Here is a 27,043-nt window from a genome sequence, read left to right as displayed (position 1 = left end):
TTGGGAAATAGAAATGATTTAGTAATTAGGGCAGCGGACAAGGGGGGTTCGGTCGTGGTCATGGACCGAACCTTCTTTGTCAAAGAAGCCCTTAGACAGTTGAGTGATCCGCAACAATACACTAAGTTGACTTTTAACCCTACCCTAAGATTTCAAAAGGAACTTGGGCATTTAGTTGATGATGGAATTGAAGGTGGTTTTGTGGATGATAAAACTAAAGAATTTTTGTTGGTAGACCACCCTGTTATTCCGATCTTCAATTTCTTGCCCAAAGTCCACAAATCTTTAGTAAATGTAGTTGGAAGGCCTATAATAAGTGGCATTAATTCTATTTTTGAACATCTTTCAGAATGGTTGGACGAAATCCTCCAACCTTTGGTGAAACAGTTACCAAGTTTTTTAAGAGACACCAAACAGTTATTACTAGAAATAGAATCTATAGATTGGAAAGAAAACTACATATGGTTGACTATAGATGTAGTCTCGCTATATTCCTCTATTAGACATGAGAAAGGTTTGGAGGCATTAAACTATTTTCTCCATAGAAATAAATCTTTTGATGAAGATTTAATAAAGTATATATTACGAGTAACAGAATTTTTACTGAGCCACAACTTCTTCGCCTTCGAGGGGGAATTTTACCTCCAGAGATGTGGGACGGCCATGGGAGCCAAATTTGCACCATCCTATGCGAATTTATTCATGGGATGGTGGGAGCTGTCCCACATCTTTGGGGGTGAAAACACTGATAGGGACCACATTGTTTATTACAAACGATATATAGATGATTTGATATTCGTATGGTGTGGTAGACCTGAGGAGGCGAAGAGGTTTGTGGAAAGACTGAACACAAATGATGTGGGGATCAAATTCACCTTTGAAGTAGATAAGAGCAGTATTAACTACTTAGATGTTACCCTTAAAGGAGAGAATCAAAGCAAAATTGAGGTGGAATTATATAGAAAGCCCATATCGGGCAATACTATATTGCATGCCCGCAGTAATCACCCTCAAAGGGTCTTTAAATCAGTTATAAGGGGTCAATATATACGGCTCAAGAGAAACTGTACAAATATGGACACGTACAATATACAAGCTGACGATCTTAGTAAAAGATTGAGAGAAAGAGGATATCAACAAAAAGATATTGACTCAGTAAGAAAAGATATTGATGGCCAAGATAGGTCAATTTACCTTAATTATAGGGAGTTGTCCAAAAAGCGTGACATTAAAGAGGAGAAAAGGGTGACTTTTGTCACCCAATATAGCAATCAGTATGAGGAAATTTGTCAAATCATCAGAAAAAATCTGTTTATGATAAAAGCTGATGATGGACTGGAGGAGATAAGTCCAAGAATGTGCAGGTTTGCATTCAGGAAAGGACTGTCTATTGGAAATAGAATTGCTCCTACACAGTTGAAATCGGAGCTTCCAAGAAGAAGCTCATGGTTAGAACATAGAGGGGTATTTAGATGCGGCAATTTACATTGTAAAGCCTGCGAGAAGTTAGACCCTAGACAAGAATTTAAAAGCAGTGTAACAGGAGAGGTTTTTGAATTTAAAGGATGCTCAAATTGTAGAGCCACTTATTCCATTTATCTGCTTACTTGTATAGAATGCGAAGTTCAGTACACTGGGCTCACTACTAGAGAAGTAAGGTATAGAATTAGAGAGCACCTTTCAAACATAAAACTAGGCAAACTAACTACACCTCTTGTGCTTCATTTCAAAAATTGTCATAATAAAAGTAGCAATACACTTAGATGGACAATAATAGATGATGCAAAAATGGGCTCCAGAGGAGGTGATAGGGAGTCGGTTTTGGCTAAAAAAGAAATATTCTGGATACACAGACTAAAAACGAGGTTACCACAAGGATTAAATTCAGAGTATGATCTGATCAACTTCTGGAAATAGTCTGTGTGTCCAGAAATAAGGATTTATTACCTCTGACTGTTTAAGAGATAATACTAATCGATCCCAGAATATAAATACAAAAATCGGTAGCTAAGTTATGGAAAGGGGGACAACTCATATCAGAGAATGAATTTACCCAAAACAAGGGGACATATAAATTGATATTTAAGTTTTAGACTGTCTGGAAAAGGTTGCATTATATTAAGAGGGTATCATTATAGTAAATAGTTAAAAGAGGAGTTAACAACTTATTTAAAATTATTATTGATAGCCCTTTTTCTCCTTCTATAACGATGTTGATACAAAAGTATTAATTGAGATATGAATTTATTATTTTCAGAAATGTGCCAATGTAACTTTATGAAGTCATGTTATATATGAGGATGTTTATTATAATACATTAATTGATTGTCCTAAGAAAAGTTTTGCAATAGTATTAACATATGAGTAATTAAATGAATTGGAAAGTAATGGGTTAATTCCCAGGTTTTTTGGTTTTAACCAATAGGCAAAAGCCTACAGATTTAAAAAGAGCCGATAGAGGCTATACAGACCACACTACGATTACGGCCAGCGAGCCGAAACGCGTCAGTGGGTCACTGGGAACAACCCAAACTTTCCATCCTGAGCTGAACTTAAGAATTTGTTTTGCTGTTCAAGAAAATAAACTAAAGACTTTTTAACCGCATAACCGTGAAGGTGCCTTTTTTCTTGTTCTTTGAGAATTACCTGAGTAATCACTAAAGTGCACACACGGCAGCGATTTCCACCACGCCCCACTGCAGGTATTGTGACGGAAGCACGCCCAAGACGTCAACGAGCACACACACGAAGGGGTAACAGAGAAACACAGAACGCCGAGTAAGGACGAGCCGGGCTTCCGCGATAGTGGAGTCTCCAAAGCAGACCACAGGTGAACACCGGGTTTTGTGTAAAAGAGGGAGATGAGTTCCGGACAACGGGCGAATGTGAGTGTTTAACCCAGAAGTGAAGTTTGAAAAGTGTGTACTGAAATTTTGTGAAGGGTGCAATTTATTAAGGTCACATAGCAGTGGGGTTAAAATTGGACTTGGCTACATAAGGATATAAGACAGGTGCTAAGCCTTTGGTGTATCACAAGACAAGGGTGCCCACTATCACCGCTTTTATTTGCATGCATGATTGAAACTATAGCCACTAAGATTCGTAACAATATAAATATTGAAGGTATTCAGATTAAAGAACAAAAGTACTTAATTTCCCTATACGCTGACGATATTCTTTTCACCCTGACTGACCCAGCACGTGCTATACCTACCTTAATTGAGGAACTAGAGATTTTCCATGCCCTATCCAATTTTTTAATAAATCTACCGAAATCCGAGATTATAAATATAACACTAGCAGACGACCTTCTAAATGAAGTCAAAAAAATGAATCCATTTAAATGGTGCTCCCATTCCATTAAATATTTAGGTACTAATCTGACACCCAAAATTAGCTCATTATTTGAATATAACTTTGTACCACTAAAAATTAGAATAATAAATGACCTCTCCAGATGGAGGAACAAACACATTTCATGGTTAAGGCGAATTAATTTAATAAAGATGAATATTTTCCCCCGTATTCTTTATTTATTACAAACCCTCCCGGTCCCAATCCCTAAAACCTACTTCATATCCTTTTATGTTTGCAGAAGAATGCGCTGGCAATGCAGAGTGACTAGAGGCCTACAGATATAGGTGATTATCTCCTAGAAAACACCTTGGAGAGTCTATTGGGGGAAGTGTTTAGGTTGTTGGGAGTCTCTGTAGACACTCAAACAATACTAAAAAATCTGTGGCGCTGAGAGGACAGCTAAACTAATCACTATATGGCTATTTGAGTTATGATCCCAATTTTATATAAATAGGATAGCTAAAAATAAATGTCAATGTTTTTTTATTGAGTTTTTCAATACACACAACACAAAAATACCTGATTGACAAAAACCAAAACAGATAAACAACAACAAAAAAAAACAAAAAACAAGAAAACCCCTAAAACATACATTTCCCAGTAGTTGACAGAAAACCGTATTCTCTTAGAATTCTATCTCTCTATCTTCTATTCGACTTTCTGTCGGGATTATCTAAACTCTGATAATTCACAGAGGAAGGGAAAAAAAAAAAAACCCCAAAGGAATTCCTACTCACCTCCTCTCTCTCCCCCCTCAGCCTCCGACAAACCTCTAACATCGTCACGCCAAACGCTGGGAAAATTACCAGCCAATATTTGTAATTGGACATATACCGTATCCTTAAATGGTCTGACCAACCTAATTTGAGTCTCTACAGGGAATGATAAGATAAATATTTTCCATTGCTTAAAAAACTCAACTAATCGTGTGTCTGTCGGATTATGTAGGTTTATCTGCTCATGAATAAACTGAATAAACAGAGCATTCTTAAGTTCTTTCAGGTTAGGGGAAGTTTTAGCTTTCCATGCTCTCAATAACATATTACGTCCCAGCAATATGATCCTATTAATTAGTTTAACATTTTTGGGAATTATCTGGGATTGTACCAGGAAAAATACATCTATCGCTTGTATATGATACACTAGTTTAAGAGTTGAATCCATCCAATATGCTACTTTCAGCCAAAATTGTGAAATTTTAGGGCAAGCCCAAAAACAATGCAAAAGATCTGCCTTGGCAGAGGAACATTTAGGACATACGCTCATTACCTTATACTACCTTGACAACCTATCGGGGGTCAGATAAGACATAAAAACTATCTTGACCTGCGTTACCTTCCATGAGGTCAAAACCCAGCTTTTTTCCAAGGTTTTAAATACATTCATTATAGTTTGACTATTTACTTCAGGCAAAACTTTGCTCCATTTAGCTACAATATATTCCCTCTGCTCATTAGAAGATTTGTAATTAAGGTGTGCATAAAACGGGGCTATTGACTATTTTAAAGTTGTTAATTTGTGGTTGCAATAAAAGGGTCCAATCACTTCCATATTTATGATTAAGCTCAAGAATAAAGTGCCTTAACTGCAAATAAGCATAAAATTCTTTATTCGAGAGGCCGAATTGCTGTCTTAACTCAGCGAAAGATAAAAGTGTTGAATCTGGTTTTAATAATTGCGCCACATATATCAGACCTCTAGAAAACCATTCTCTAAAGACTACTGAGGAAAGCCCTGGAGCAAAGTTTGGATTTCCTGTAATAGGTAGATATTTGGAAGCATATGGGGAATTATCTAAGGACACACAAAATTCTTGCCAAGCAGATATGATATTTCTGAACGTTAAAAGTGCAAAAAGTGAAGAGGGTAAATCGGTCATTGGACAATGAAGAATAGCATCCAGCCGAAATGGTTTCACTAATGCAGATTCCCAGGAGACTGCAGAAACCTGATCTTGTTCAGTTAGCCAGTCGACTGCAACTTTCACCCTAGCTGCTAAACTATAATATTGCAAATTTGGCAAGAACAACCCGGCCGCATCTTTATTACATGTTAACCGCATAACCGAAATACGACTTCTAGCACCCTTCCAGAGTAGTTTTGCACAAGCTTTATTACATTTCATTATATCTGACTTCTTAATAGGAATCGGGATATTTTGCATAAGGTAAAATATTTTAGGAAAAATAATGTTTTTTATAAGAGTCGCTCTGGCCGACAAGGAAATAGGTAAGTTTTTCCACCCTTCTACCCTTTGCAAGCATTCCTGAAAAAGTTTACTGAAATTAAGTTTATACCAGTCCTCCGGGTTTACACTTAGTTTAATACCGAGATACATAATTTGAGATGTTTCACAAAACGGATGCGTAATATCTTGTCTTTTCTTATTGATCCATAATAGTTCTGATTTAGCCAGATTGATTTTATACCCCAAGATTGCACTGAAAAGTTCAGTGGATTCTAATAGCAGGGCGAGACTACGGGAAATGTTACTCATACACAGCATTATATCATCTGCGTATAGTAATAATACAGTTTTTTGCTCTCCTATACGAATCCCATCTAATTGTTGACGCAACAAAATCGCAAACGGTTCTAGAGATAAGTTAAACAACAGTGGCGATAAAGGGCATCCCTGTCGGGTGCCCCGCTGCAGTAATATATGCTGAGAAATCTCACCGTTGATTAATAAAGACGAAGTTGGGGAGGTATATATTATTTGAGTAAATTCCAATATGTGACCAGTCAGACCAAATTGTTCTAAAGAATAGAATAGATGTTTCCAAGAGATGCGATTGAACGCTTTCTCCGCGTCGACCGTTAATAGCGCTAGGTCCGGTATATCTTCCTGTCTAGATGCTTTAAATTTGTTCCAGAAAAAGTCAAGCAGTGTCATAACCTTACGGATATTTTTTGTGGGATTTCTCCCTATCATAAAACCCGCCTGATTTTCGTGAATTATCTTACCTAGATGAGGCTTTAATCTATTAGCTACAATCGAGGTCAAAATCTTATAATCCATATTTAAGACAGATATAGGCCTATAGGATTCTGGAAGTTCTAAATCTTTGTTTTTTTTTGGAATCAACGAAATTACCGCAGCCGCGAAATATGGGGAACATTTATTATTTTTAACAAAATAATCATTAAATAGTTTCATAAGTGTTGCAGAAACGTGCGTCTGAAGTATCTTATAAAATTCCGCAGGAAGACAATCCGGACCTGCTGCTTTGTTTGATTTTGCTGCTTTAATTGCAGAGTGAATCTCTTGTTCCGAGATAGGCTTGTTGATATCTGCCAAAGTTTCTAAAGAGATTTTAGGGGTCTTAATCTGATCCCAGAATTGTCTCTGTTTTTCTATATCATATGCTTCAGCTTTATACAGTTCGCTAAAGAAACAATGGAAAGTTTTAATAATGTCTGCGTTTTTAGTGTATCTCCCTAACCTATCTTTTATGACCGTCACAGCATTGCGGTTAGTTGATTTAGTAAGTTTAGCCAAAAACTTGGCAGATCTCCCTGCAAAACCACCGTAGAGCGCCTTTTGCTTTAGCATTTCTATCACTGTTTTTTGGTGAATAAGAATGTCTCGCGCTGTCTTAGCATCCATATATTTACGCCATTTCTCATCAGAATGCTCTCTTAGATAGGCCGAGAATGCGTTTTTCACCCTGTTGTTTGCCTGAGTCTCTAGTAGTGTACTTTTCCTTTTGCGCCTACATAAATATGCCTTAATCTTACCTCTGATTACGGCTTTCGCTGCTTTCCAATAAACCTCCGGTTTATCTGTGTACGATTTATTAAAGGACTCATATTCTTGCCAATTAAATGTCAATTTTAATGTTCACAATTCATACATATTACTCTCATACAATCATAATTAGTACACAGAATTTCATAAACATAAATTCAAATGGACCCTAAAATATTAAAAATACTAAAACAATAAAAAAACAGCTTATAGCAAAAATACACAAAGAACAAAAATTAGATACAAAAGACCATATAGTCAAATGGCCATTAAAATATGCAATCAACTTGCCATAAAAGCAAGTGCCCAAGTTAAAACAGTGTAGTATACTAATATAGGGAACGGATTATCCTTCAAAGTTCAAAAAGTCAATTTATGAGGTGTTTCCCCAGCATTGCTCATCAATCCTAATGCAAGGGGATACGTGAGACAAGAAAAGAACTTGTCAAAAGCAAATGATTTGCTTTTGACAAGTTCTTTTCTTGTCTCACGTATCCCCTTGCATTAGGATTGATGAGCAATGCTGGGGAAACACATCATAAATTGACTTTTTGAACTTTGAAGGATAATCCGTTCCCTATATTCCCCCAACTACTTCATATCCTTGCAAAATGCTTTCAGTAAATTCACTTGGAACAGAAAACATCTGAGGATTAATAAAGAAATCATGATGAAACACAAAGGACAGGGAGGACTGGGTATGCCCAGTATACAAGCATATAGAACAACCATTTACCTACAGAGAGTTTTAGACTTATATACACATTCCTCCAACAAAAGGTGGGTAAATATAGAGTTAGCAAACCTTAACAATCATTGCGTCAGCGATTTGTGCTGGTCAACCGACAAAGTTGGGATCTACAATATTACTACAAATCCGATTTTAATTGAAACCTTTCAGGTATGGCGCGAGACACTTATACAATATCCTCATATTTCCTCCACACCATCACCTTTGACATCATTAATGTCTGATGGAAACTTTAATATTACCCCTTCTGAAATCCAAAATATAACATACGAGAAATTGCAAGATCTCCCAATACACCTCCTCACAAGTGATGAAAAAGTTTTGGCCCAAGAGACCCTGGTGTCTCAGGGATTCACCTGTTTTAAAAATTGGTACACATATTATAGGGTTCATCACTTCCTCACTCAACACCCAGGTTCCAGGAATATGATCAGACCACTTACTAATTTTGAGGTTTTGTTCACTCAGGACCCAACTCCAAGTCATACTATCTCAAAAATATATAAAATATTGACTCACACACAACCTGGACAGATATTGGGATATATGGAAGCCTGGGAAAAGGACTTAGGTAAGATAATACTTCCTCACACTTGTCTACAAATATTTCAACATACAATGAAAACTTCAGTATCCTCTAGCATTGTTGAACTGAATCTTAAAATCCTACATAGATGGTATTACACACCTCGCAGACTTTACAAACTATTCCACAAATCCAACAATAAGTGTTGGAGATGCGGACACGTGGGAAGTGACATGGCACATATGTGGTGGTGGTGCTCAGCAGTCCAAACATTTTGGAGACAAATTATCACAGAAATTAAACATATTCTAGAATCTCAATTCCCACTAGACCCTTTAATCTGGCTTTTGAATAAACCACCTCCTATAAAATACAAACCCAACTTGAAATTATTCACCATTATGACAAACAGCGTAAAAATATTAATAGCAAAAAATTGGAAGAGTGAAGACATTCCCCATAAACATATGTGGTTACAAAAGACTTCAGAATTACTAGCATTAGAAGAAAGCCACTATTTAAACCAAAACACGATGCATATTTACGCAGAAATGTCTGCTTTGTGGGAGTACTATGTTGGTGAAGTGAGGAAGAAGGAAGAGAGGGATACTCTCCAAGCACACTTAATTGAGTTGCATGGGAATTAGAAATCTGACGCTCCAGGTATCTCCTAACTTTTAAGTTTTAATGCAGAAGTAATAAGGATATGAGTCCGTAGCAAATAGGTTCGTAAATGTTAGTATAGTTTGTTGTTTGAATGTTTATTTGTTTTTAAACTAAAGTCATATAGATAACCCTGCCCACACATAGCAGACAAATCTATGGACAGTCCAATATTTTGAGATGTGGTGCAAATATAATGTTGTTGTTTTATGTTTCTTTAAAAATGAATCAGCCTATGTCTATATTCCTGGAGCTGCGTCTCCTCCCTTTGTATCTGAAAATCTTTTTTCAAATAAAGCTGATATAAAAAAAAAAAAAAAACTTCAAAATGTATTTAGACAAGATTAAAAGGTGTGCAGACATGGCAGGTAAAACACATGCTGTGTAATCTTACGTGTTTCGCGCCCCCTACAGGTGCTTACTCATAGATAGGGATCTCTGTAGATACCTACACTATTTATGTGGTGCGAGTCACAGGGTTAACTGTTTAACTACCGCACCACAAAGAAGAAATAGGTTAAAAACAAAGAGCATGGTACTAGATGAGAGAATTTTTCATTACAATGGTTTGAAAGTATTTGTAACATGATGCTGATGGCCTTGAAACATCTATATACATAAAGCATTTTGGATCTATCATTGTGTAAAACCATATAAATAAAGTTGATAACATGATATATGTAAATGTACATTAACATAGTAAAACAACATTGTAACAGTGTAACAATTTTACAGTTTAACACATACTTGCATATGTAGGTTCTTCATATAAATTGGAACTTACTGACTGATGCACTGTAATTAAAAGTCAGAGAGAGCAAGAAATGTGTCAAAGCATATTGCAACATATATGCATAAATGTACAGACAATACAAATATGAGTATATATATATATATGGATATGAAAATACAGATAAAGATCATAAAAGAGATCATAAAAAATTATTACATGAATGCTACCATACTCTGTTCTATGCTGTTTTTGACTGTTTTATGTTTTTTTGGAATTGAATTGAGAAAATTAATCAATGGCTAAATTAGTCACCCAAATAGATAGATAGGGGAACAGTAAGGGTACAATAAGGGTAAAATACAGGTAAAAGAATAAGTGAACCAGAGTACTTTATATAAAGACTAATTGTCTATAAAGTAATTTATATCGCACTCCCTATTCATACCAGAAGGGCTAAGTGTTTTAAGTTTAAGGATCCAATATAGCTCCTTTTTCTCCAAGATCTTTGCCTTATCCCCTCCTCTGGGGGGCAAAGTAGCTATGTCAATAATCTGTAGTGATAGATTGGCAATATGAGAAAAATAAAAATTGTTAAAGTGATTAGCTACAGCAGAATCTTTGTTATAGTTTTTTACGTCCCTGACGTGTTCATTATACCTGGTCCTAAGCATTCTTGTAGTTTTACCTACATACTGGCAAAAACAAAGATTGCATGTTAGAAGATATACTACATATTGTGAACCACAGTTCCTATAGAACTTCATCTCAAAGGTCCTATTTGTGGCCTGGCTTTTGAACTTACTACCTACGCATATATTGGGACATGCATAACAGATTTTACTTCCACATTTATATGTTCCTATTTTATTTAGCCATGTGCCTTGGATTTTTTTGTCCTTATTGTTTATTTGACTGGGTGACAGCATTTGTGCTAGAGTCCTTGACTTTTTTGGGACACATTTACCCTTCTCAATATATGGCTGTAACACATCGTCTGCTTTTAATAAATGTAAATGTTTCTTTAGTATGTTAATAATATCATCATATTGCTGGCTATATTCAGTGGAGAAGACTATGGAGTCATCAAAAGTAGTGTTGGATTTGGATGTATTCTTTAACACAGATGTTTCCGCCTTCTTGATTTTTTCCCTGCAAGGTTCTAAAAAATTATATCTATACCCTCATTTCACAAGTCTATTTCTGAGTTCTACAGACTGTATATCATAGATATGGTCATCCTTCGTGTTTCTTCTAAGCCTTAGAAATTGAGATTTAGGTATTGATTTTAAATAAGTGATTAGGATGTTGGGAGGTAGCATGCAGGATTGTATTTCCTGCAGTTGGTTTCCGATATGTTTTGGTGGCTATTGTGCCATCTTCAATGTACAGACTTAAATCCAGATAGTTAACCTGTTCTCCACTATATTCCCCTGTGAACCTCAGCCCTAACTCATTATCATTACAGTAGGCTAAGAACGCATTAAGTTGTAAATCATCTACAAGGTTCTTAATAATGAGGAGCAGGACATCTATGTATCGTACAAATAATTCAATCCTGTCTTGCCAGGGGTTATGGGAAGAGTATATAAACAATTGTTCCCACCAGGCTACAAAGATATTTGCGAAAGAGGGCGCAAATTTTGCGCCCATGGCAGTGCCACGTGTTTGTAAAAAAAGTTGATCTCTTACCTATATAAACTTATATCATTTGTACCACCTCCATCTGTCTTATAACCTGGTGATTAGTTCCATCACCTCTGCTGCCTTTGTTGCCTCCGGCTGCTATAGAGGCTTATGTCACTAAACCACCAATATTATATGTAGGAATTGTACTTCTATTCCCCATACCTATTAACATTTTTTGATAGGTATTAGTCGTATCCACTAAAGTATAATTCTTACAACAAACCTACACTAATAAAAGATATATATGCTAAAACCTCACTACCCACAGTTGGGTTCTATAAATCACTCATAGTAATCTCCCTCTCTCGTAGGGATTGATGAGAAATTGTTGCCAGCTGTGACAGCAGGTTATGATACAGTAAAGAAGTAGAATTTTTATGGTAAATAATACAAGTTTCCAAATCATGGCTAGGGTATACATATGTCATTTACATGATAAATGGTTAGTCCTTAAAGGGACAGTACACTGTAACATAGTTTTTATATTAATGTATTTTCAATGACTTGTGATACAAGCTGAATAGTATAAAATATAGGAGAAATTGCATTTGCAAATTTATTTGTATATATGAAGTAGCTGGTTTTGTGCTTTCAAAACACAGTTTATTGCAATGGGTTGAATTTCGGATAATAAGCGTATCTCATTGTGTTCCTTATCTTATATTTGTCTGTAAAACCAGAGCTCAAGGCTTAGACAGAGCAATGAAAAATTGGCATTGGAGTGAGGACCAGTTCACTCATGGGAAAGGAGTTCATGAGCAGCAATAACACTGTATTAACAAGTAAAGGAGATAAAACATAAATGTAGTAGTTTGAAAAATATATATTTTTTTTAAATCTGCCGTTTAGATAGAAGACAGTTACGCAGTGTAAATCAATTCCCTTTGTAATGCAAACTGAACTGATCCATTGCCGGAAATCTTTGTGTTGCGATCTGTGAGACTAGCGAGAGAGAAAAAAAAGAAAAGAAGAGAACATATTTAAAGGGGTACAGGCAAACTGATATAAGATCTGAGATTTTAAAGAAATATTTACAGAGAAAGAAAATGAGGTTTACTGTAAGCCAAACACTAGTATATTTAACTATGTCAGCAGTTTCAATTAAATATTTTTTTTTAATTTGGGTAAAATGTCCCTTTAACTAGCCTGCACCCCACTGTGAGTGTGTTTTTTTTATGCTGGCTGTGTTTACTTAGGCTATCCAATGGACGTCAGTATGCATTTTTTATTATAAGTGAGGACAGTGGATCATTGGGAACAATTTAAAGGGGACATTTTTGGACAAACTGTCCTTTTAATATACTAGTGTAAATTATTATTATTATTCTTTTAGAAAGCTCATTTTGTGGTATACCATTGTTATATTTAGCTAGAGAACTGCACAATGGTGAATATCAAATTATAGAAAAGATAAATCAAATAATTGTGTATTTATTAAAATCTTGGTTATGTAAAAGTATAGACTAGATTCTAGAGCTTTTCACAAATTATTTGTGCCACACATGATTTATTTAACAGTGGATTTGCACTGTGCATGCGAGCAGGGGCTATATAGAACAGTGGCTGTACCATTACATTGTGATTGCATTATTAGTATGATCTAATAGTATTGTGCATGGTAGAATTTGCAGAACCAGGGTATAGACGGTTGTTATAGGATTTTAATTATTTGTAGTGTTTTGTGAGTGAAGTGTTTCAGTGAATGTAAGTATATGTGTTGACTTTCAGGTTAATTCTGGTTGTTAACAGTTTGTGTCGGCTGTTAATGTTTTGTTTTGTGGAATGGACAGTTGGTTTTAAGTGTTTTCTAAGAGAATGTTGTGCTTTTTATTTTTAGTGAATGCGTGTGGTAGGGTGCTGTATGAATAGAATATTGAATAGTGATGTGTATTTGATTTTGCCTGATGTTGAGAATAGTATACTACATGCATGAGTGGAGTGCATGAATTGTTTTTTAGCTTGCTGTTATATTGTGTTTGCGTGACACATAGGGTGTTTCCCGCAAACAAAGGAGGAAGTATTGGTGAGTATCTTTTTGTAATTTGGGTGATTGTTTTAAGTAAGTAAATGACCCTAAAATGTTTTTATTTTTCTATTTTGTTCTTAACACACTATTTGTATTTGCAGGATGAGATCATGAAGCTGTATCCAGAGATTAAAGACACTAACTGAATTATTTTTGAGTTTTTCATATTTAGGTAAAATCTGTACAGATAAAATTCCATAGTGCACTCGCCAAAAGATTGAAGATTGAATGCAAGTAAACCTTTTAAACAAAAGAAATGCCTGGTGCCTAGGTGAAGAAAAGAAAAATGATGATAAAAGAACTTTTGTCAAGCTTGTTTTAACCACCATACTGCAGTAAAAGTTGCTGAACTATCTTTGGATCCATTCTTTGCTTTGCATGCTGGTACCAGCCCCAGAACTGGACTCTGGGTAATCTATGACTGTTTCCTATGATGTGTGTCTTCAGAACATAAAGACTATCCTTCTCTGGACTGTGCCTTGCCTGTTGATATTGAGGACCTGTTACGCTGTTACAGAGTCAACCACAATTAAATTAGGGGAGTATTGTTTTAACTTGTTTACTTATATTGCTTGTTTTGTATTCTCTTGTATTTGTGTTATTTTTTGTTGATCATATTAGTTATAAGAAGTCATATAGCTTTGTCTGCAGAAAAGTATGCCTTATTTGTATTAGTACAACATTGTAGTTTATGTACTTAACAAAGTAACCCTCTAGATAAGTGTAACCCTAAACCTTGTAGTATTGTAACCTATTGAATGGCCCACTGAGTAGAGAAAATATGTTTGCACCTTTATAGTTTAAAGAAAATGCTGCAATTTATCAGAATATTTTAGACCCTTCACCCTTGTGGAACACAGTGAGATCACGTCTCAGCTAGAAATTTATATTAATTATACAGAGAAATATTTGTTTAGGGAGTAGCATAATTATCTTATAGTTATATTGATGGTATATTTTCTACCTACCATGGCTCTTATTGGAGTTGTGTTATGAAAGCAAATGTATTTTTCCCTTTTATTAATTGGTATGGTATCTGCAATTTGAATTTTGAAATTCCAGATGTTTGTCAATGAAAGGAATTATCTTACCATAAAGATGTGTTTACCTTTAAAAGATTTTGTAATTTTAAATAATGTTATGATTGTATTCTTTCCTCATACAGGAGTAGTGTTTATATCAGACGAGATTGCTGACTATTAAGATCATAGTTGGAGAATTATAAACATTACAGATAGTAGCTTTGTAGAATAAAAGCAGCACTAGGTTCTTTTATTTTTAGTAGTTCCAAGAGAAAGTGTGAAGAAATTAATTTTAAAGAAAATATTTTTATTGACTGTTTTATTTTTCATTTTTGTTGCAGGGCAGGCCTTAGCATAAGTTACTTAGCATAGCCATTCAGCCTCTTGATGAAGTCTAGCAGTTTTCACTTGCTTAGTATTCATGAAGTATCATTTAGATTGTATAGAGAAGCTGTGAGTTATTCTCTGTAAAAGTTTCAATGTATTTAGTTTGTATTATATATCCACAATGTATTTTCTGATTTTAAATGACATAGGATAAGTTAAGCTAAAGGAATTGTGATGCTTACAAAAAAGGTGAAAGAAGTTCTATTTGGACATAATTCTGATTGTATCAGGGTGTGTACTCATCTTGTGCTGGTTTGTTTCCTTCTTAGACTCCTTCTGACTCAAGTGTCTGCTTGCTATGAGGGTCCACTGGCTTTCCTTGTCTACCCCATGAACAAACCATCAGACTTCCAGCATCTACCTGCAGAAGAACATTGGATAAGCACCCCTACTGCAAATGGACTATGGTATTGAAGCAGAGTGTCTGAGGAAGGTGGAGCGCTCTAAGAGGACAAAGACTGTTCTTAAAGTGATCAGAGGCCACCTAGAGACATTTGTGCTGTTCCCATGTCATGCTTCACTGTGGAGAATGTACAGAGCAAGAAACTGTTGGAAATATTGGGGGTGCTATCAATGCAGGTGGAGAAATAAAGATGCAGCATTGTTTGGGGGTAGATAGGGGGCTGGTTGGGTCTTTGTGCAGATAGACCAGTAGTTTGAGGATGCTGGGAGGTAGACGGAGAGTATTGGAGAGGCTGTACCTATGTGCACTGACAAATTGTGCCCTATTGGCCTATAAAATTATACCACTACATATGAATACCTTTCTCTACAGTATTCTCACATAGAGTCATGTTACCGAAGTATTAGGCTTATATTGTTGTTAAAGGTTTTACTAATTTTCTGTGCTTTTCTATTTTTATGTTATTCTGTTAGAATAAAAAAGTGGTATGTTAGGAATTGTTAGCCTTACCGACGCCATCTTGTTCTTAGCTGCCATTTTGTTTTCGGCATCCATCTTGTCTAATAAACATTTTATTATAGCAGTTATTATGTAGTGAGAAAACATAATTTATGCTTACCTGATAAATTCCTTTCTCCTGTAGTGTAGTCAGTCCACGGGTCATCCATTACTTATGGGATATTAACTCCTCCCTAACAGGAAGTGCAAGAGGATCACCCAAGCAGAGCTGCTATATAGCTCCTCCCCTCTACGTCATACCCAGTCATTCGACCGAAACCAAACGAGAAAGGAGAAACTATAGGGTGCAGTGGTGACTGGAGTATAATATAAAATTTAGACCTGCCATAAAAAACAGGGCGGGCCGTGGACTGACTACACTACAGGAGAAAGGAATTTATCAGGTAAGCATAAATTATGTTTTCTCCTGTTAAGTGTAGTCAGTCCACGGGTCATCCATTACTTATGGGATACCAATACCAAAGCTAAAAGTACACGGATGACGGGAGGGACAGGCAGGCTCTTTACACGGAAGGAACCACTGCCTGCAGAACCTTTCTCCCAAAAATAGCCTCCGAAGAAGCAAAAGTGTCAAATTTGTAAAATTTAGAAAAAGTGTGAAGTGAAGACCAAGTCGCAGCCTTGCAAATCTGTTCAACAGAGGCCTCATTCTTAAAGGCCCAAGTGGAAGCCACAGCTCTGGTAGAGTGAGCTGTAATTCTTTCAGGAGGCTGCTGTCCAGCAGTCTCATAGGCTAAACGTATTATGCTACGAAGCCAAAAGGAGAGAGAGGTGGCCGAAGCCTTTTGACCTCTCCTCTGTCCAGAATACACGACAAACAGGGAAGAAGTTTGTCGAAAATCTTTAGTTGCCTGTAAATAAAATTTCAGGGCACGGACAACGTCCAGATTGTGCAGAAGACGTTCCTTCTTTGAAGAAGGGTTGGGGCACAATGATGGAACAACAATCTCTTGATTGATATTCCTGTTGGTAACTACCTTAGGTAAAAACCCAGGTTTAGTACGCAGGACTACCTTGTCTGAATGGAAAATCAGATAAGGAGAATCACAATGTAAGGCAGATAACTCAGAGACTCTTCGAGCCGATGAAATAGCCATTAAAAACAGAACTTTCCAAGATAACAGTTTGATATCAATGGAATGAAGGGGTTCAAATGGAACACCCTGTAAAACGTTAAGAACTAAGTTTAAACTTCATGGCGGAGCAACCATTTTAAACACAGGCTTAATCCTGGCCAAAGCCTGACAAAAAGCCTGGACGTCTGGAACTTCTGACAGACGTCTGTGTAGAAGGATGGACAAAGCTGAGATTTGTCCCTTTAACGAACTAGCGGATAAACCCTTTTCTAAACCTTCTTGTAGAAAGGATAATATCCTAGGAATCCTAACCTTACTCCATGAGTAACTTTTGGATTCGCACCAATGCAAGTATTTGCGCCATATTTTATGGTAAATTTTTCTGGTAACAGGCTTCCTAGCCTGTATCAAGGTATCAATCACTGACTCCGAAAATCCACGCTTTGATAGAATCAAGCGTTCAATCTCCATGCAGTCAGCCTCAGAGAAATTAGATTTGGATGTTTGAAGGGACCCTGCACCAGAAGGTCCTGTCTCAGAGGTAGAGACCATGGTGGACAGGACGACATGTCCACTAGGTCTGCATACCAGGTCCTGCGTGGCCACGCAGGCGCTATTAGAATCACCGATGCTCTCTCCTGTTTGATCCTGGCAATCAATCGAGGAAGCATCGGGAAGGGTGGAAACACATAAGCCATGTTGAAGGCCCAAGGTGCTGTCAGAGCATCTATCAGAACCGCTCCCGGGTCTCTGGACCTGGATCCGTAATAAGGAAGTTTGGCGTTCTGGCGAGACGCCATGAGATCGAGATCTGGTCTGCCCCAACGCCGCAGAAGTTGGGCAAAGACCTCCGGATGAAGTTCCCACTCCCCCGGATGAAAAGTCTGGCGACTTAGATAATCCGCTTCCCAGTTCTCCACGCCTGGGATGTGGATCGCTGATAGGTGGCAAGAGTGTGACTCTGCCCAGTGCATTATCTTTGATACTTCCATCATTGCTAGGGAACTCCTTGTCCCTCCCTGATGGTTGATGTAAGCCACAGTCGTGATGTTGTCCGACTGAAACCTGATGAATCTCAGAGTTGCTAACTGAGGCCAAGCCAGAAGGGCATTGAAAACTGCTCTTAATTCCAGAATATTTATGGGAAGGAGACTCTCCTCCTGAGTCCAAGATCCCTGAGTCTTCAGGGAATTCCAGACAGCGCCCCAACCTATCAGGCTGGCGTCTGTTGTTACAATTGTCCAATCTGGCCTGCTGAAAGGCATCCCCTTGGAAAGATGTGGCCGAGAGAGCCACCATAGAAGAGAGTTTCTGGTCTCTTGATCCAGATTCAGCATAGGGGACAAATCTGAGTAGTCCCCATTCCACTGACTTAGCATGCACAATTGCAGTGGTCTGAGATGCAGGCGTGCAAAGGGAACTATGTCCATTGCCGCTACCATTAAGCCGATTACCTCCATGCATTGAGCCACTGACGGGTGTGGAATGGAATGAAGGACCCGGCAAGCATTTAGAAGCTTTGTTAACCTGACCTCTGTCAGATAAATCTTCATTTCTACAGAATCTATAAGAGTCCCTAAGAAGGGAACTCTTGTGAGTGGCAATAGAGAACTCTTTTCCTCGTTCACCTTCCACCCATGTGACCTTAGAAATGCCAGTACTAACTCTGTATGAGACTTGGCAGTTTGGAAACTTGACGCTTGTATCAGAATGTCGTCTAGGTACGGAGCTACCGATATTCCTCGCGGTCTTAGCACCGCCAGAAGAGACCCCAGAACCTTTGTGAAGATTCTTGGAGCAGTAGCTAACCCGAAGGGAAGAGCTACAAACTGGTAGTGCCTGTCTAGTTAGGCAAACCTTAGGTACCGGTAATGATCTTTGTGAATCGGTATGTGAAGGTAGGCATCCTTTAAATCCACTGTGGTCATGTACTGACCCTTTTGGATCATGGGTAAGATTGTCCGAATAGTTTCCATTTTGAACGATGGAACTCTTAGGAATTTGTTTAGGATCTTTAAATCCAAGAATGGTCTGAAGGTTCCTTCTTTCTTGGGAACCACAAACAGATTTGAGTAAAACCCCTGTCCGTGTTCCGACCGGGTGAACCGGGTGGATCACTCCCATTAGTAAAAGATCTTGTACACAGCGTAGAAACGCCTCTTTCTTTATCTGGTTTGTTGACAACCTTGAAAGATGAAATCTCCCTTTTGGAGGAGAAGCTTTGAAGTCCAGAAGATATCCCTGAGATATGATCTCTAACGCCCAGGGATCCTGGACATCTCTTGCCCAAGCCTGGGCGAAGAGAGAAAGTCTGCCCCCTACTAGATCCGTTTCCAGATTGGGGGCCCTCACTTCATGCTGTCTTAGGGGCAGCAGCAGGTTTCCTGGCCTGCTTGCCCTTGTTCCAGGTCTGGTTAGGTTTCCAGCCCTGTCTGTAACGAGCAACAGTTCCTTCCTGTTTTGGAGCGGAGGAAGTTGATGCTGCTCCTGCCTTGAAGTTACGAAAGGCACGAAAATTAGACTGTCTAGCCCTTGGTTTGGCTCTGTCTTGAGGCAGGGAATGGCCCTTACCTCCAGTAATGTCAGCGATAATTTCTTTCAAACCGGGCCCGAATAATGTCTGCCCTTTGAAAGGTATGTTAAGCAATTTAGATTTAGAAGTCACATCGGCTGACCAGGATTTTAGCCAAAGCGCTCTGCGCGCCTGAATGGAGAATCCGGAATTCTTAGCCGTAAGTTTAGTTAGATGTACTACGGCATCAGAAATAAATGAATTAGCTAGCTTAAGGGTTTTAAGCTTGTTTGTAATCTCATCCAATGGAGCTGATTCAAGGTTCTCTTCCAGAGACTCAAACCAGAATGCCGCCGCCGCTGTGACCGGCGCAATGCACGCAAGAGGTTGCAAAATAAAACCTTGTTGAACAAACATTTTCTTAAGGTAACCCTCTAACTTTTTATCCATTGGATCTGAAAAAGCACAGCTATCCTCCACCGGGATAGTGGTACGCTTAGCTAAAGTAGAAACTGCTCCCTCCACCTTAGGGACCGTCTGCCATAAGTCCCGTGTGGTGGCGTCTATTGGAAACATTTTTCTGAATATAGGAGGGGGTGAGAAAGGCACACCGGGTCTATCCCACTCCTTGTTAACAATTTCAGTAAGTCTTTTAGGTATAGGAAAAACGTCAGTACACGTTGGTACCGCAAAATATTTATCCAACCTACATATTTTCTCTGGGATTGCAACCGTGTTACAATCATTCAGAGCCGCCAACACCTCCCCTAGTAACACACGGAGGTTCTCAAGCTTAAATTTGAAATTTGAAATGTCTGAATCCAGTTTATTTTGATCAGACCCATCACCCACAGAATGAAGCTCTCCGTCTTCATGCAAATTGTGACGCAGTATCTGACATGGCCCTAGTATTATCAGCGCACTCTGTTCTCACTCCAGAGTGGTTTCGTTTACCCCTGAGTTCTGGTAATTTAGATAAAACCTCAGTCATAACATTAGCCATGTCTTGTAAAGTGATTTGTAATGGCCACCCTGATGTACTTGGCGTTACAATATCACGCACCTCCTGAGCGGGAGATGCAGGTACTGACACGTGAGGTAAGTTAGTCGGCATAACTTCCCCCTCGTTGTCTGGTGAATTTTTATTAACATGTACAGATTGACTTTTATTTAAAGTAGCATCAATACAATTAGTACATAAATTTCTATTGGGCTCCACATTGGCCTTTGAACATATTGCACAAAGAGATTCCTCTGTGTCAGACATGTTTAAACAAACTAGCAATTAGATTAGCAAGCTTGGAAAATACTTTTTCAAACAATTTTCAAGTAATATAAAAAACGTTACTGTGCCTTTAAGAAGCACACAAGACTGTCACAGTTGAAATAACAATGAACCGGATTAGTTATAGAAAACAATTTTTAACAATAAATGCATTGATTTAGCAAAGGAATGCACCCACTAGCAAATGGATGATTAACCCCTTAATACCGGAAAAACGTATAACAATAAAATATAAACGTTTTTATCACAGTCAAAACACAGTCTCACAGGTCTGCTGTGAGTGATTACCTCCCTCAAAACTAGTTTTGGAGACCCCTGAGCTCTGTAGAGACGTCCTGGATCATGCAGGGAGAATAAGGAAGACTTGTGACTGAATTTCTACTGCGTAGAAAAGCGCCAAAATAGGCCCCTCCCACTCATAATACAACAGTGGGGAAGCTCAATAAACTGACTTTATTTAAAACAAACGACAGCCAAGTGGAAAATAATGCCCATACATTTTTCACCAAGTACCTCAGAGAGAAAAACGATTAACCTGCCAGTAAACGTTTTAAATATATGAAATGATAATAAAAGCCTGTTGCTAGTGGCTATCACTGCAGAAAGGCTATAAGTTATATGTATACAGTATTTTCTTAGTGAAGTGCCATTCCCCAGAAATACTTCAGTGCCAACATACATACATAACAGCCTGATACCAGTTGCTACTACTGCATTTAAGGCTGTACTTACATTTCAACGGTATTAGCAGTATTTTCTCAGTCAATTCCATTCCTTAGAAAATAATATACTGCAACATACCTCTTTGCAGGTGAACCCTGCCCGCTGTCCCCTGTTCTGAAGTTACCCCGCTCCTCAGAAGGCCGAGAACAGCAAATGGATCTTAGTTACGTCCGCTAAGATCATACACAAACTCAGGCAGATTCTTCTTCTAATGCTGCCTGAGAAAAAACAACACACTCCGGTGCCGTTTAAACTAACAAACTTTTGATTGAAGAAATAAAAACTAAGTTTTAATAACCACTGTCCTCTCACACATCCTATCAATTAGTTAGGTGCAAGAGAATGACTGGGTATGACGTAGAGGGGAGGAGCTATATAGCAGCTCTGCTTGGGTGATCCTCTTGCACTTCCTGTTAGGGAGGAGTTAATATCCCATAAGTAATGGATGACCCGTGGACTGACTACACTTAACAGGAGAAATATGCTGATTTCAGTAAGAATTGTATAAGTTTTATTGGCCTTGCAAATGTTCTTGGCAAGGTGCCTGGAAGTTGGTATCTCTATAAGATGCTCATATGGCCTTGCTTTGGGCCTAGATGTATTTGTTATTATGGCTATAGAAATATTGCTTCTCAAAACTCTGCTTTACCTAATTATAATAATGAGCTTGTATTTTTCCTGACAAATACTGTGTAAAATGACGCGGTCATGAAGTGTCATCATGTTAACCCTATATGCTGTCATGACTGCCTATAAGACGTGTTGTTTATCTTTCAATAAACAGAATGGTTTTTAGACTCATTGCTGCGTGGTCTGAGTTCTGTTCTCTAGGATATCCTATCAAATAACCCCTTCATTTCCAGCTGATACGGTGTGTTCCAGGCCAAGCTCTGACTGACACTCCCCCTCTGAAAACAACACCTAACAGATACCATCTCATGAGGATTTTATTATTTTGTTTCTATAGTAGATAGCGATAATAAGGCTTTAGTGGTAGAGACAAAAATATGTCACCACTGTCCCTGTGTTACTGTGACATTTAAATGCGATTCCCACTTGCTTGCATGGAATTATTTAGAATTATATTGAATGTGGAGACCATGGGGCCGATTTATCACGGCCTGAATGGGGCCATATACCCCTGTTTCCGCATGAGCCTTCTTAAGACCGCTGCTCCTTAACTTGTCCGCCTCCTCTGAAGCGGCAGACATTAATCCGCTCAATCTCATACGATTGGGTTGATTGACACTCCCTGCTAGCGGACGATTGGCCGCAAATCTGCAGGGGGCACCATTGCACAAGCAGTTCACCAGAATTTTGCTTTACGCTCACTTCTTGCCTGTTAACGCCGGGTATTTGTAAACCTGTAATACCAGCACTGTAGGGAAGATAGCGGTGCAATAACTTGGAAGTTATTACCGCACCCATCATAACGCAAAACTCATAATCTAGCCGTAATATAGCTACAATATAACTAATAGTTATATTGCAACTAGCTTAGGTTTTAATTTTATTTCACAGGTAAATTTGTATTTATTTTAACTAGGTAGACTAGTTAGTAAATGCGTATTAACAATTTAATAACTACCTAGTTAAAATAAATACAAAACTTACCTGTGAAATAAAACTTAAGCTGCCTTACACTAAAACCTACCATTACAAAAAATAAAAAACACTAAAATTACTAAAAATAAAAAAACTACCAATACAAAAAATAAAAAACACTAAAATTATTAAAAATAAAAAAGCTACCATTACAAAAAATAACAAACGAAATTATCTAAAACAATAAAAATTATTCCTATTCTAATACCCCAAAATAAAAAAACCTAATCTAGAACTAAATACCAAGGGTCCTTAAAATGGCATTTTGTGGGCCCTTAAAAGGGCCTTTTGTAGGGCATTGCCCTAAAGTCAACAGCTCTTTTGCTACAAAACAAACACTCCCTAACAGTATACAAACCCCCACCCCCCAAACCCACAAAATAAAAATAAATTAAAACCTAATCTACCCATTGCCCTGAAAAGGGCATTTGTATGGGCATTGTCCTTAAAAGGGCATTTAGCTCTTTTTCCTGCCCTTAAAAGTGCATTCAGCTCTTTTATGAAATGCCCAAGCCCTAATCTAAAAATAAAAACCCACCCAAAGCGAAAAAAATACATTACGCAAAATAACAAATTATCAAAAATAATAAAAATGATTCCTATTCTAATACCCATTTAAAAAAAAAACACCCCAAAATAAAAACCTAATCTAGAATAAACTACCAATAGCCCTTGAAATCCCCTTTTGTAGGGCATTGCCCTAAGTTAAACAGCTCTTTTACCTGAAAAAAAATTACAAAAACCCACTAACATTACACACCTTCACCTCCCCAAACCCACAAAATAAAAAAAAAAAATCTAAAAAGCCTAAGCTACCCATTGCCCTGAAAAGGGCATTTGTATGGGCATTGCCCTTAAAAGGGCATTTAGCTCTTTTATGAAAAGCCCAAACCCTAAAATAAACACCCAAAAAAGTTTAAAAAATCCTAACACTAACCCCCGAAGATCCACTCACAGTTGCTGAAGTCCTGCTTGAAGGATCTTCATCCTAGCGGCTCCATCTTCATCCAGGCGGCTCCATCTTCATCCAGGCGGCATCTTCTATCTTCATCCCGGTGGCGTCTTCTATCTTCATCCAGGCGGCACGGAGCGGGTCCATCCTGAAGACATCCGGCACGGAGCATCTTCTACATACTGTCGCTGCCGTATACTGAATCTTCAATGCAAGATACGCGATTCAAAATGGCGTCCCTTGCATTCCTATTGGCTGATTTGATTTTGGAAATTCAAATCAGCCAATTGGATGAGAGCTACTGAAATCCTATTGGCTATTCAAAACAGCCAATAGGATGAGAGCTTATGAAATTTTATTGAACAGCCAATAGGATTTCAGGAGCTCTCATTCTATTGGCTGATTTGGATTTCCAAAATTAAATCAGCCAATAGGAATGCAAGGGACACCATTTTGAATCGCATACATTGAAGATTCAGTATACGGTGGTGACCGTATGAAGAGGACACTCCCGATGTCTTTAGAGAGGAGGAAATGGATTAACGCTTTAGTTATGAGTTTTATTTAACAGTTTTGTTGCGTAAAACTCATAACTACTGCTCTCAGATGGCAAAACTGATCTTGTCGGTATAGGATGCAATGCAAGTTTTTTAGCCTCACCGCAAAACTCGTAATGGCAGCGCTATGGAAGTCCCATGAAAAAAACGTAATTTTTACGTCTGCGGGACTGACGTTGAGTTTCAGGCTAAAAGGCTGCGGTGCTGTTTTAACGCTGAAATTACCATTTTTCAGAGTTAAAACACAAATGCACAACTTGTAATCTAGGTGTATGATAGCAGTAAATGTGAATAAATTTCTCTACAGTATTCTCACATAGATTCATGTTATACCGTAGTATAAGGCTTACATTGTTGTTAATAGATTTACTAATTTTCTGTGCCTTTTATATAGATGTTTAATTTTCATACGGCTAGATTACGAGTCTTGCGTTAGCCTTAAAAAGCAGTGCTGAGGGGTCCCAACGCTGCTTTTTAATGCCCGCTGGTATTACGAGTCAGGCAGGAAAAGGTCTACCGCTCACTTTTTTTCCCGCGATTTTAGCATACCGCAAATCCCCTTACGTCAATTGCGTATCCTATCTTTTTAATGGGATTTGCCTAACGCCGGTATTACGATCGCCTGAAAAAGTGAGCGGTAGACCCTCTCCTGTCAAGACTCCTACCGCATTTAAAAGTCAGTAGTTAAGAGTTTTATGGGCTAACGCCGGAACATAAAGCTCTTAACTAAAGTGATAAAAAGTACACTAACACCCATAAACTACCTATTAACCCCTAAACCGAGGGCCCCCCCACATAGTTAACACTTAACTAAAATGTTTAACCCCTAATCTGCCGACCGGACATCGCCGCCACTTTAATAAATGCATTAACCCCTAAACCGCCGCACTCCCGCCTCGCAAACACTAGTTAAATTTTATTAACCCATAATCTGCCGTCCCTAACATCGCCAACACCTACCTACATTTATTAACCCCTAATCTGCCGCCCACAACGTCGCCGCTACTATATTAAATGTATTAACCCCTAAACCTAAGTCTAACCCTAAGTCTAACCCCCCACTAACTTAAATATAATTTAAATACATCTAAATAAATTGACTACAATTAAATAAATTAATCCTATTTAAAACTAAATACTTACCGATAAAATAAACCCTAAGATAGCTACAATATAACTAATAGTTACATTGTAGCCATTTTAGGATTTATTTTTATTTTACAGGCAAGTTTGTATTTATTTTAACTAGGTAGAATAGTTATTAAATAGTTATTAACTATTTAATAACTACCTAGCTAAAATAAGTACAAAAGTACCTGTAAAATAAACCCTAACCTAAGTTACAATTACACCTAACACTACACTATAATTAAACTAACTACCTAAACTACCTACAATTAATTACAATTAAATTAAATAAACTAAATTACGGAAAAAAAACCACTAAATTACAGGGAAAAAAAAGAATTACAAAAATGTTAAACTAATTACACCTAATCTAATCCCCCTAATAAAATAAAAAAGCCCCCCAAAATAATAAAATTCCCTACCCTATACTAAATTACAAATAGCACTTAAAAGGGCCTTTTGCGGGGCATTGTCCTAAAGTAATAAGCTCTTTCACCTGTAAAATAATACAATACCCCCCTAACATTAAAACCCACCACCCACACACCCAACCCTACTCTAAAACCCACCCAACCCCCCCTTAAAAAAACTAATACTACCCCCTTGAAGATCACCCTACCTTGAGACATCTTCACCCAGCCGGGCACAAGTGGTCCTCCAGAGGGTCCGAAGTCTTCATCCTATCCGGCCAGAAGAGGACATCCAGACCGGCAGAAGGCTTCATCCAGGCGGCATCTTCTATCTTCATCCTTCCGAAGCGGAGCGGGTCCATCTTCAAGACATCCGACGCGGAGCATCCTCTTCATCCGACGGCCGACGACTGAATGACTGGTCCTTTAAGTGACGTCATCCAAGATGGCGTCTCTTGAATTCTGATTGGCTGACAGAATCCTATCAGCCAATCGGAATTAAGGTAGGAAAAATCCTATTGGCTGATGTAATCAGTCAATAGGATTGAAGTTCAATCCGATTGGCTGATCCAATCAGCCAATAGGATTGAGCTTGCATTCTATTGGCTGTTCCAATCAGCCAATAGAATGCGAGGTCAATCCTATTGGCTGATTGCATCAGCCAATAGGATTTTTCCTACCTTAATTCCGATTGGCTGATAGGATTCTATCAGCCAATCGGAATTCAAGGGACGCCATCTTGGATGACGTCACTTAAAGGACCAGTCATTCAGTCGTTGGCCGTCGGATGAAGAGGATGCTCCGCATCGGATGTCTTGAAGATGGACCCGCTCCGCTCCAGAAGGATGAAGATAGAAGATGCTGCCTGGATGAAGCCTTCTGCCGGTCTGGATGTCCTCTTCTGGCCGGATAGGATGAAGACTTCGGACCCTCTGGAGGACCACTTGTGCCCGGCTGGGTGAAGACGGCTC

The 27,043-nt window shown here is 38.2% G+C and overlaps 1 long non-coding RNA gene across 1 annotated transcript in view; it reads right to left on the bottom strand.

Moving 5' to 3' along the window:
- LOC128662316 (uncharacterized) overlaps nucleotides 1-27,043 on the bottom strand; it is a 59,652-nt gene that overhangs the window by 24,577 nt on the left and 8,032 nt on the right. The window contains exon 2 of the long non-coding RNA XR_008402748.1: nucleotides 9,796-9,843. This is a non-coding gene — a long non-coding RNA (uncharacterized LOC128662316). The remainder of the gene's footprint in view (nucleotides 1-9,795; nucleotides 9,844-27,043) is intronic.

Source organism: Bombina bombina, chromosome 6, assembly GCF_027579735.1.
Source record: "Bombina bombina isolate aBomBom1 chromosome 6, aBomBom1.pri, whole genome shotgun sequence".
In the NCBI taxonomy this organism is placed as follows: domain Eukaryota; kingdom Metazoa; phylum Chordata; class Amphibia; order Anura; family Bombinatoridae; genus Bombina; species Bombina bombina.
This window is presented reverse-complemented; position numbering and strand designations above follow the sequence as displayed.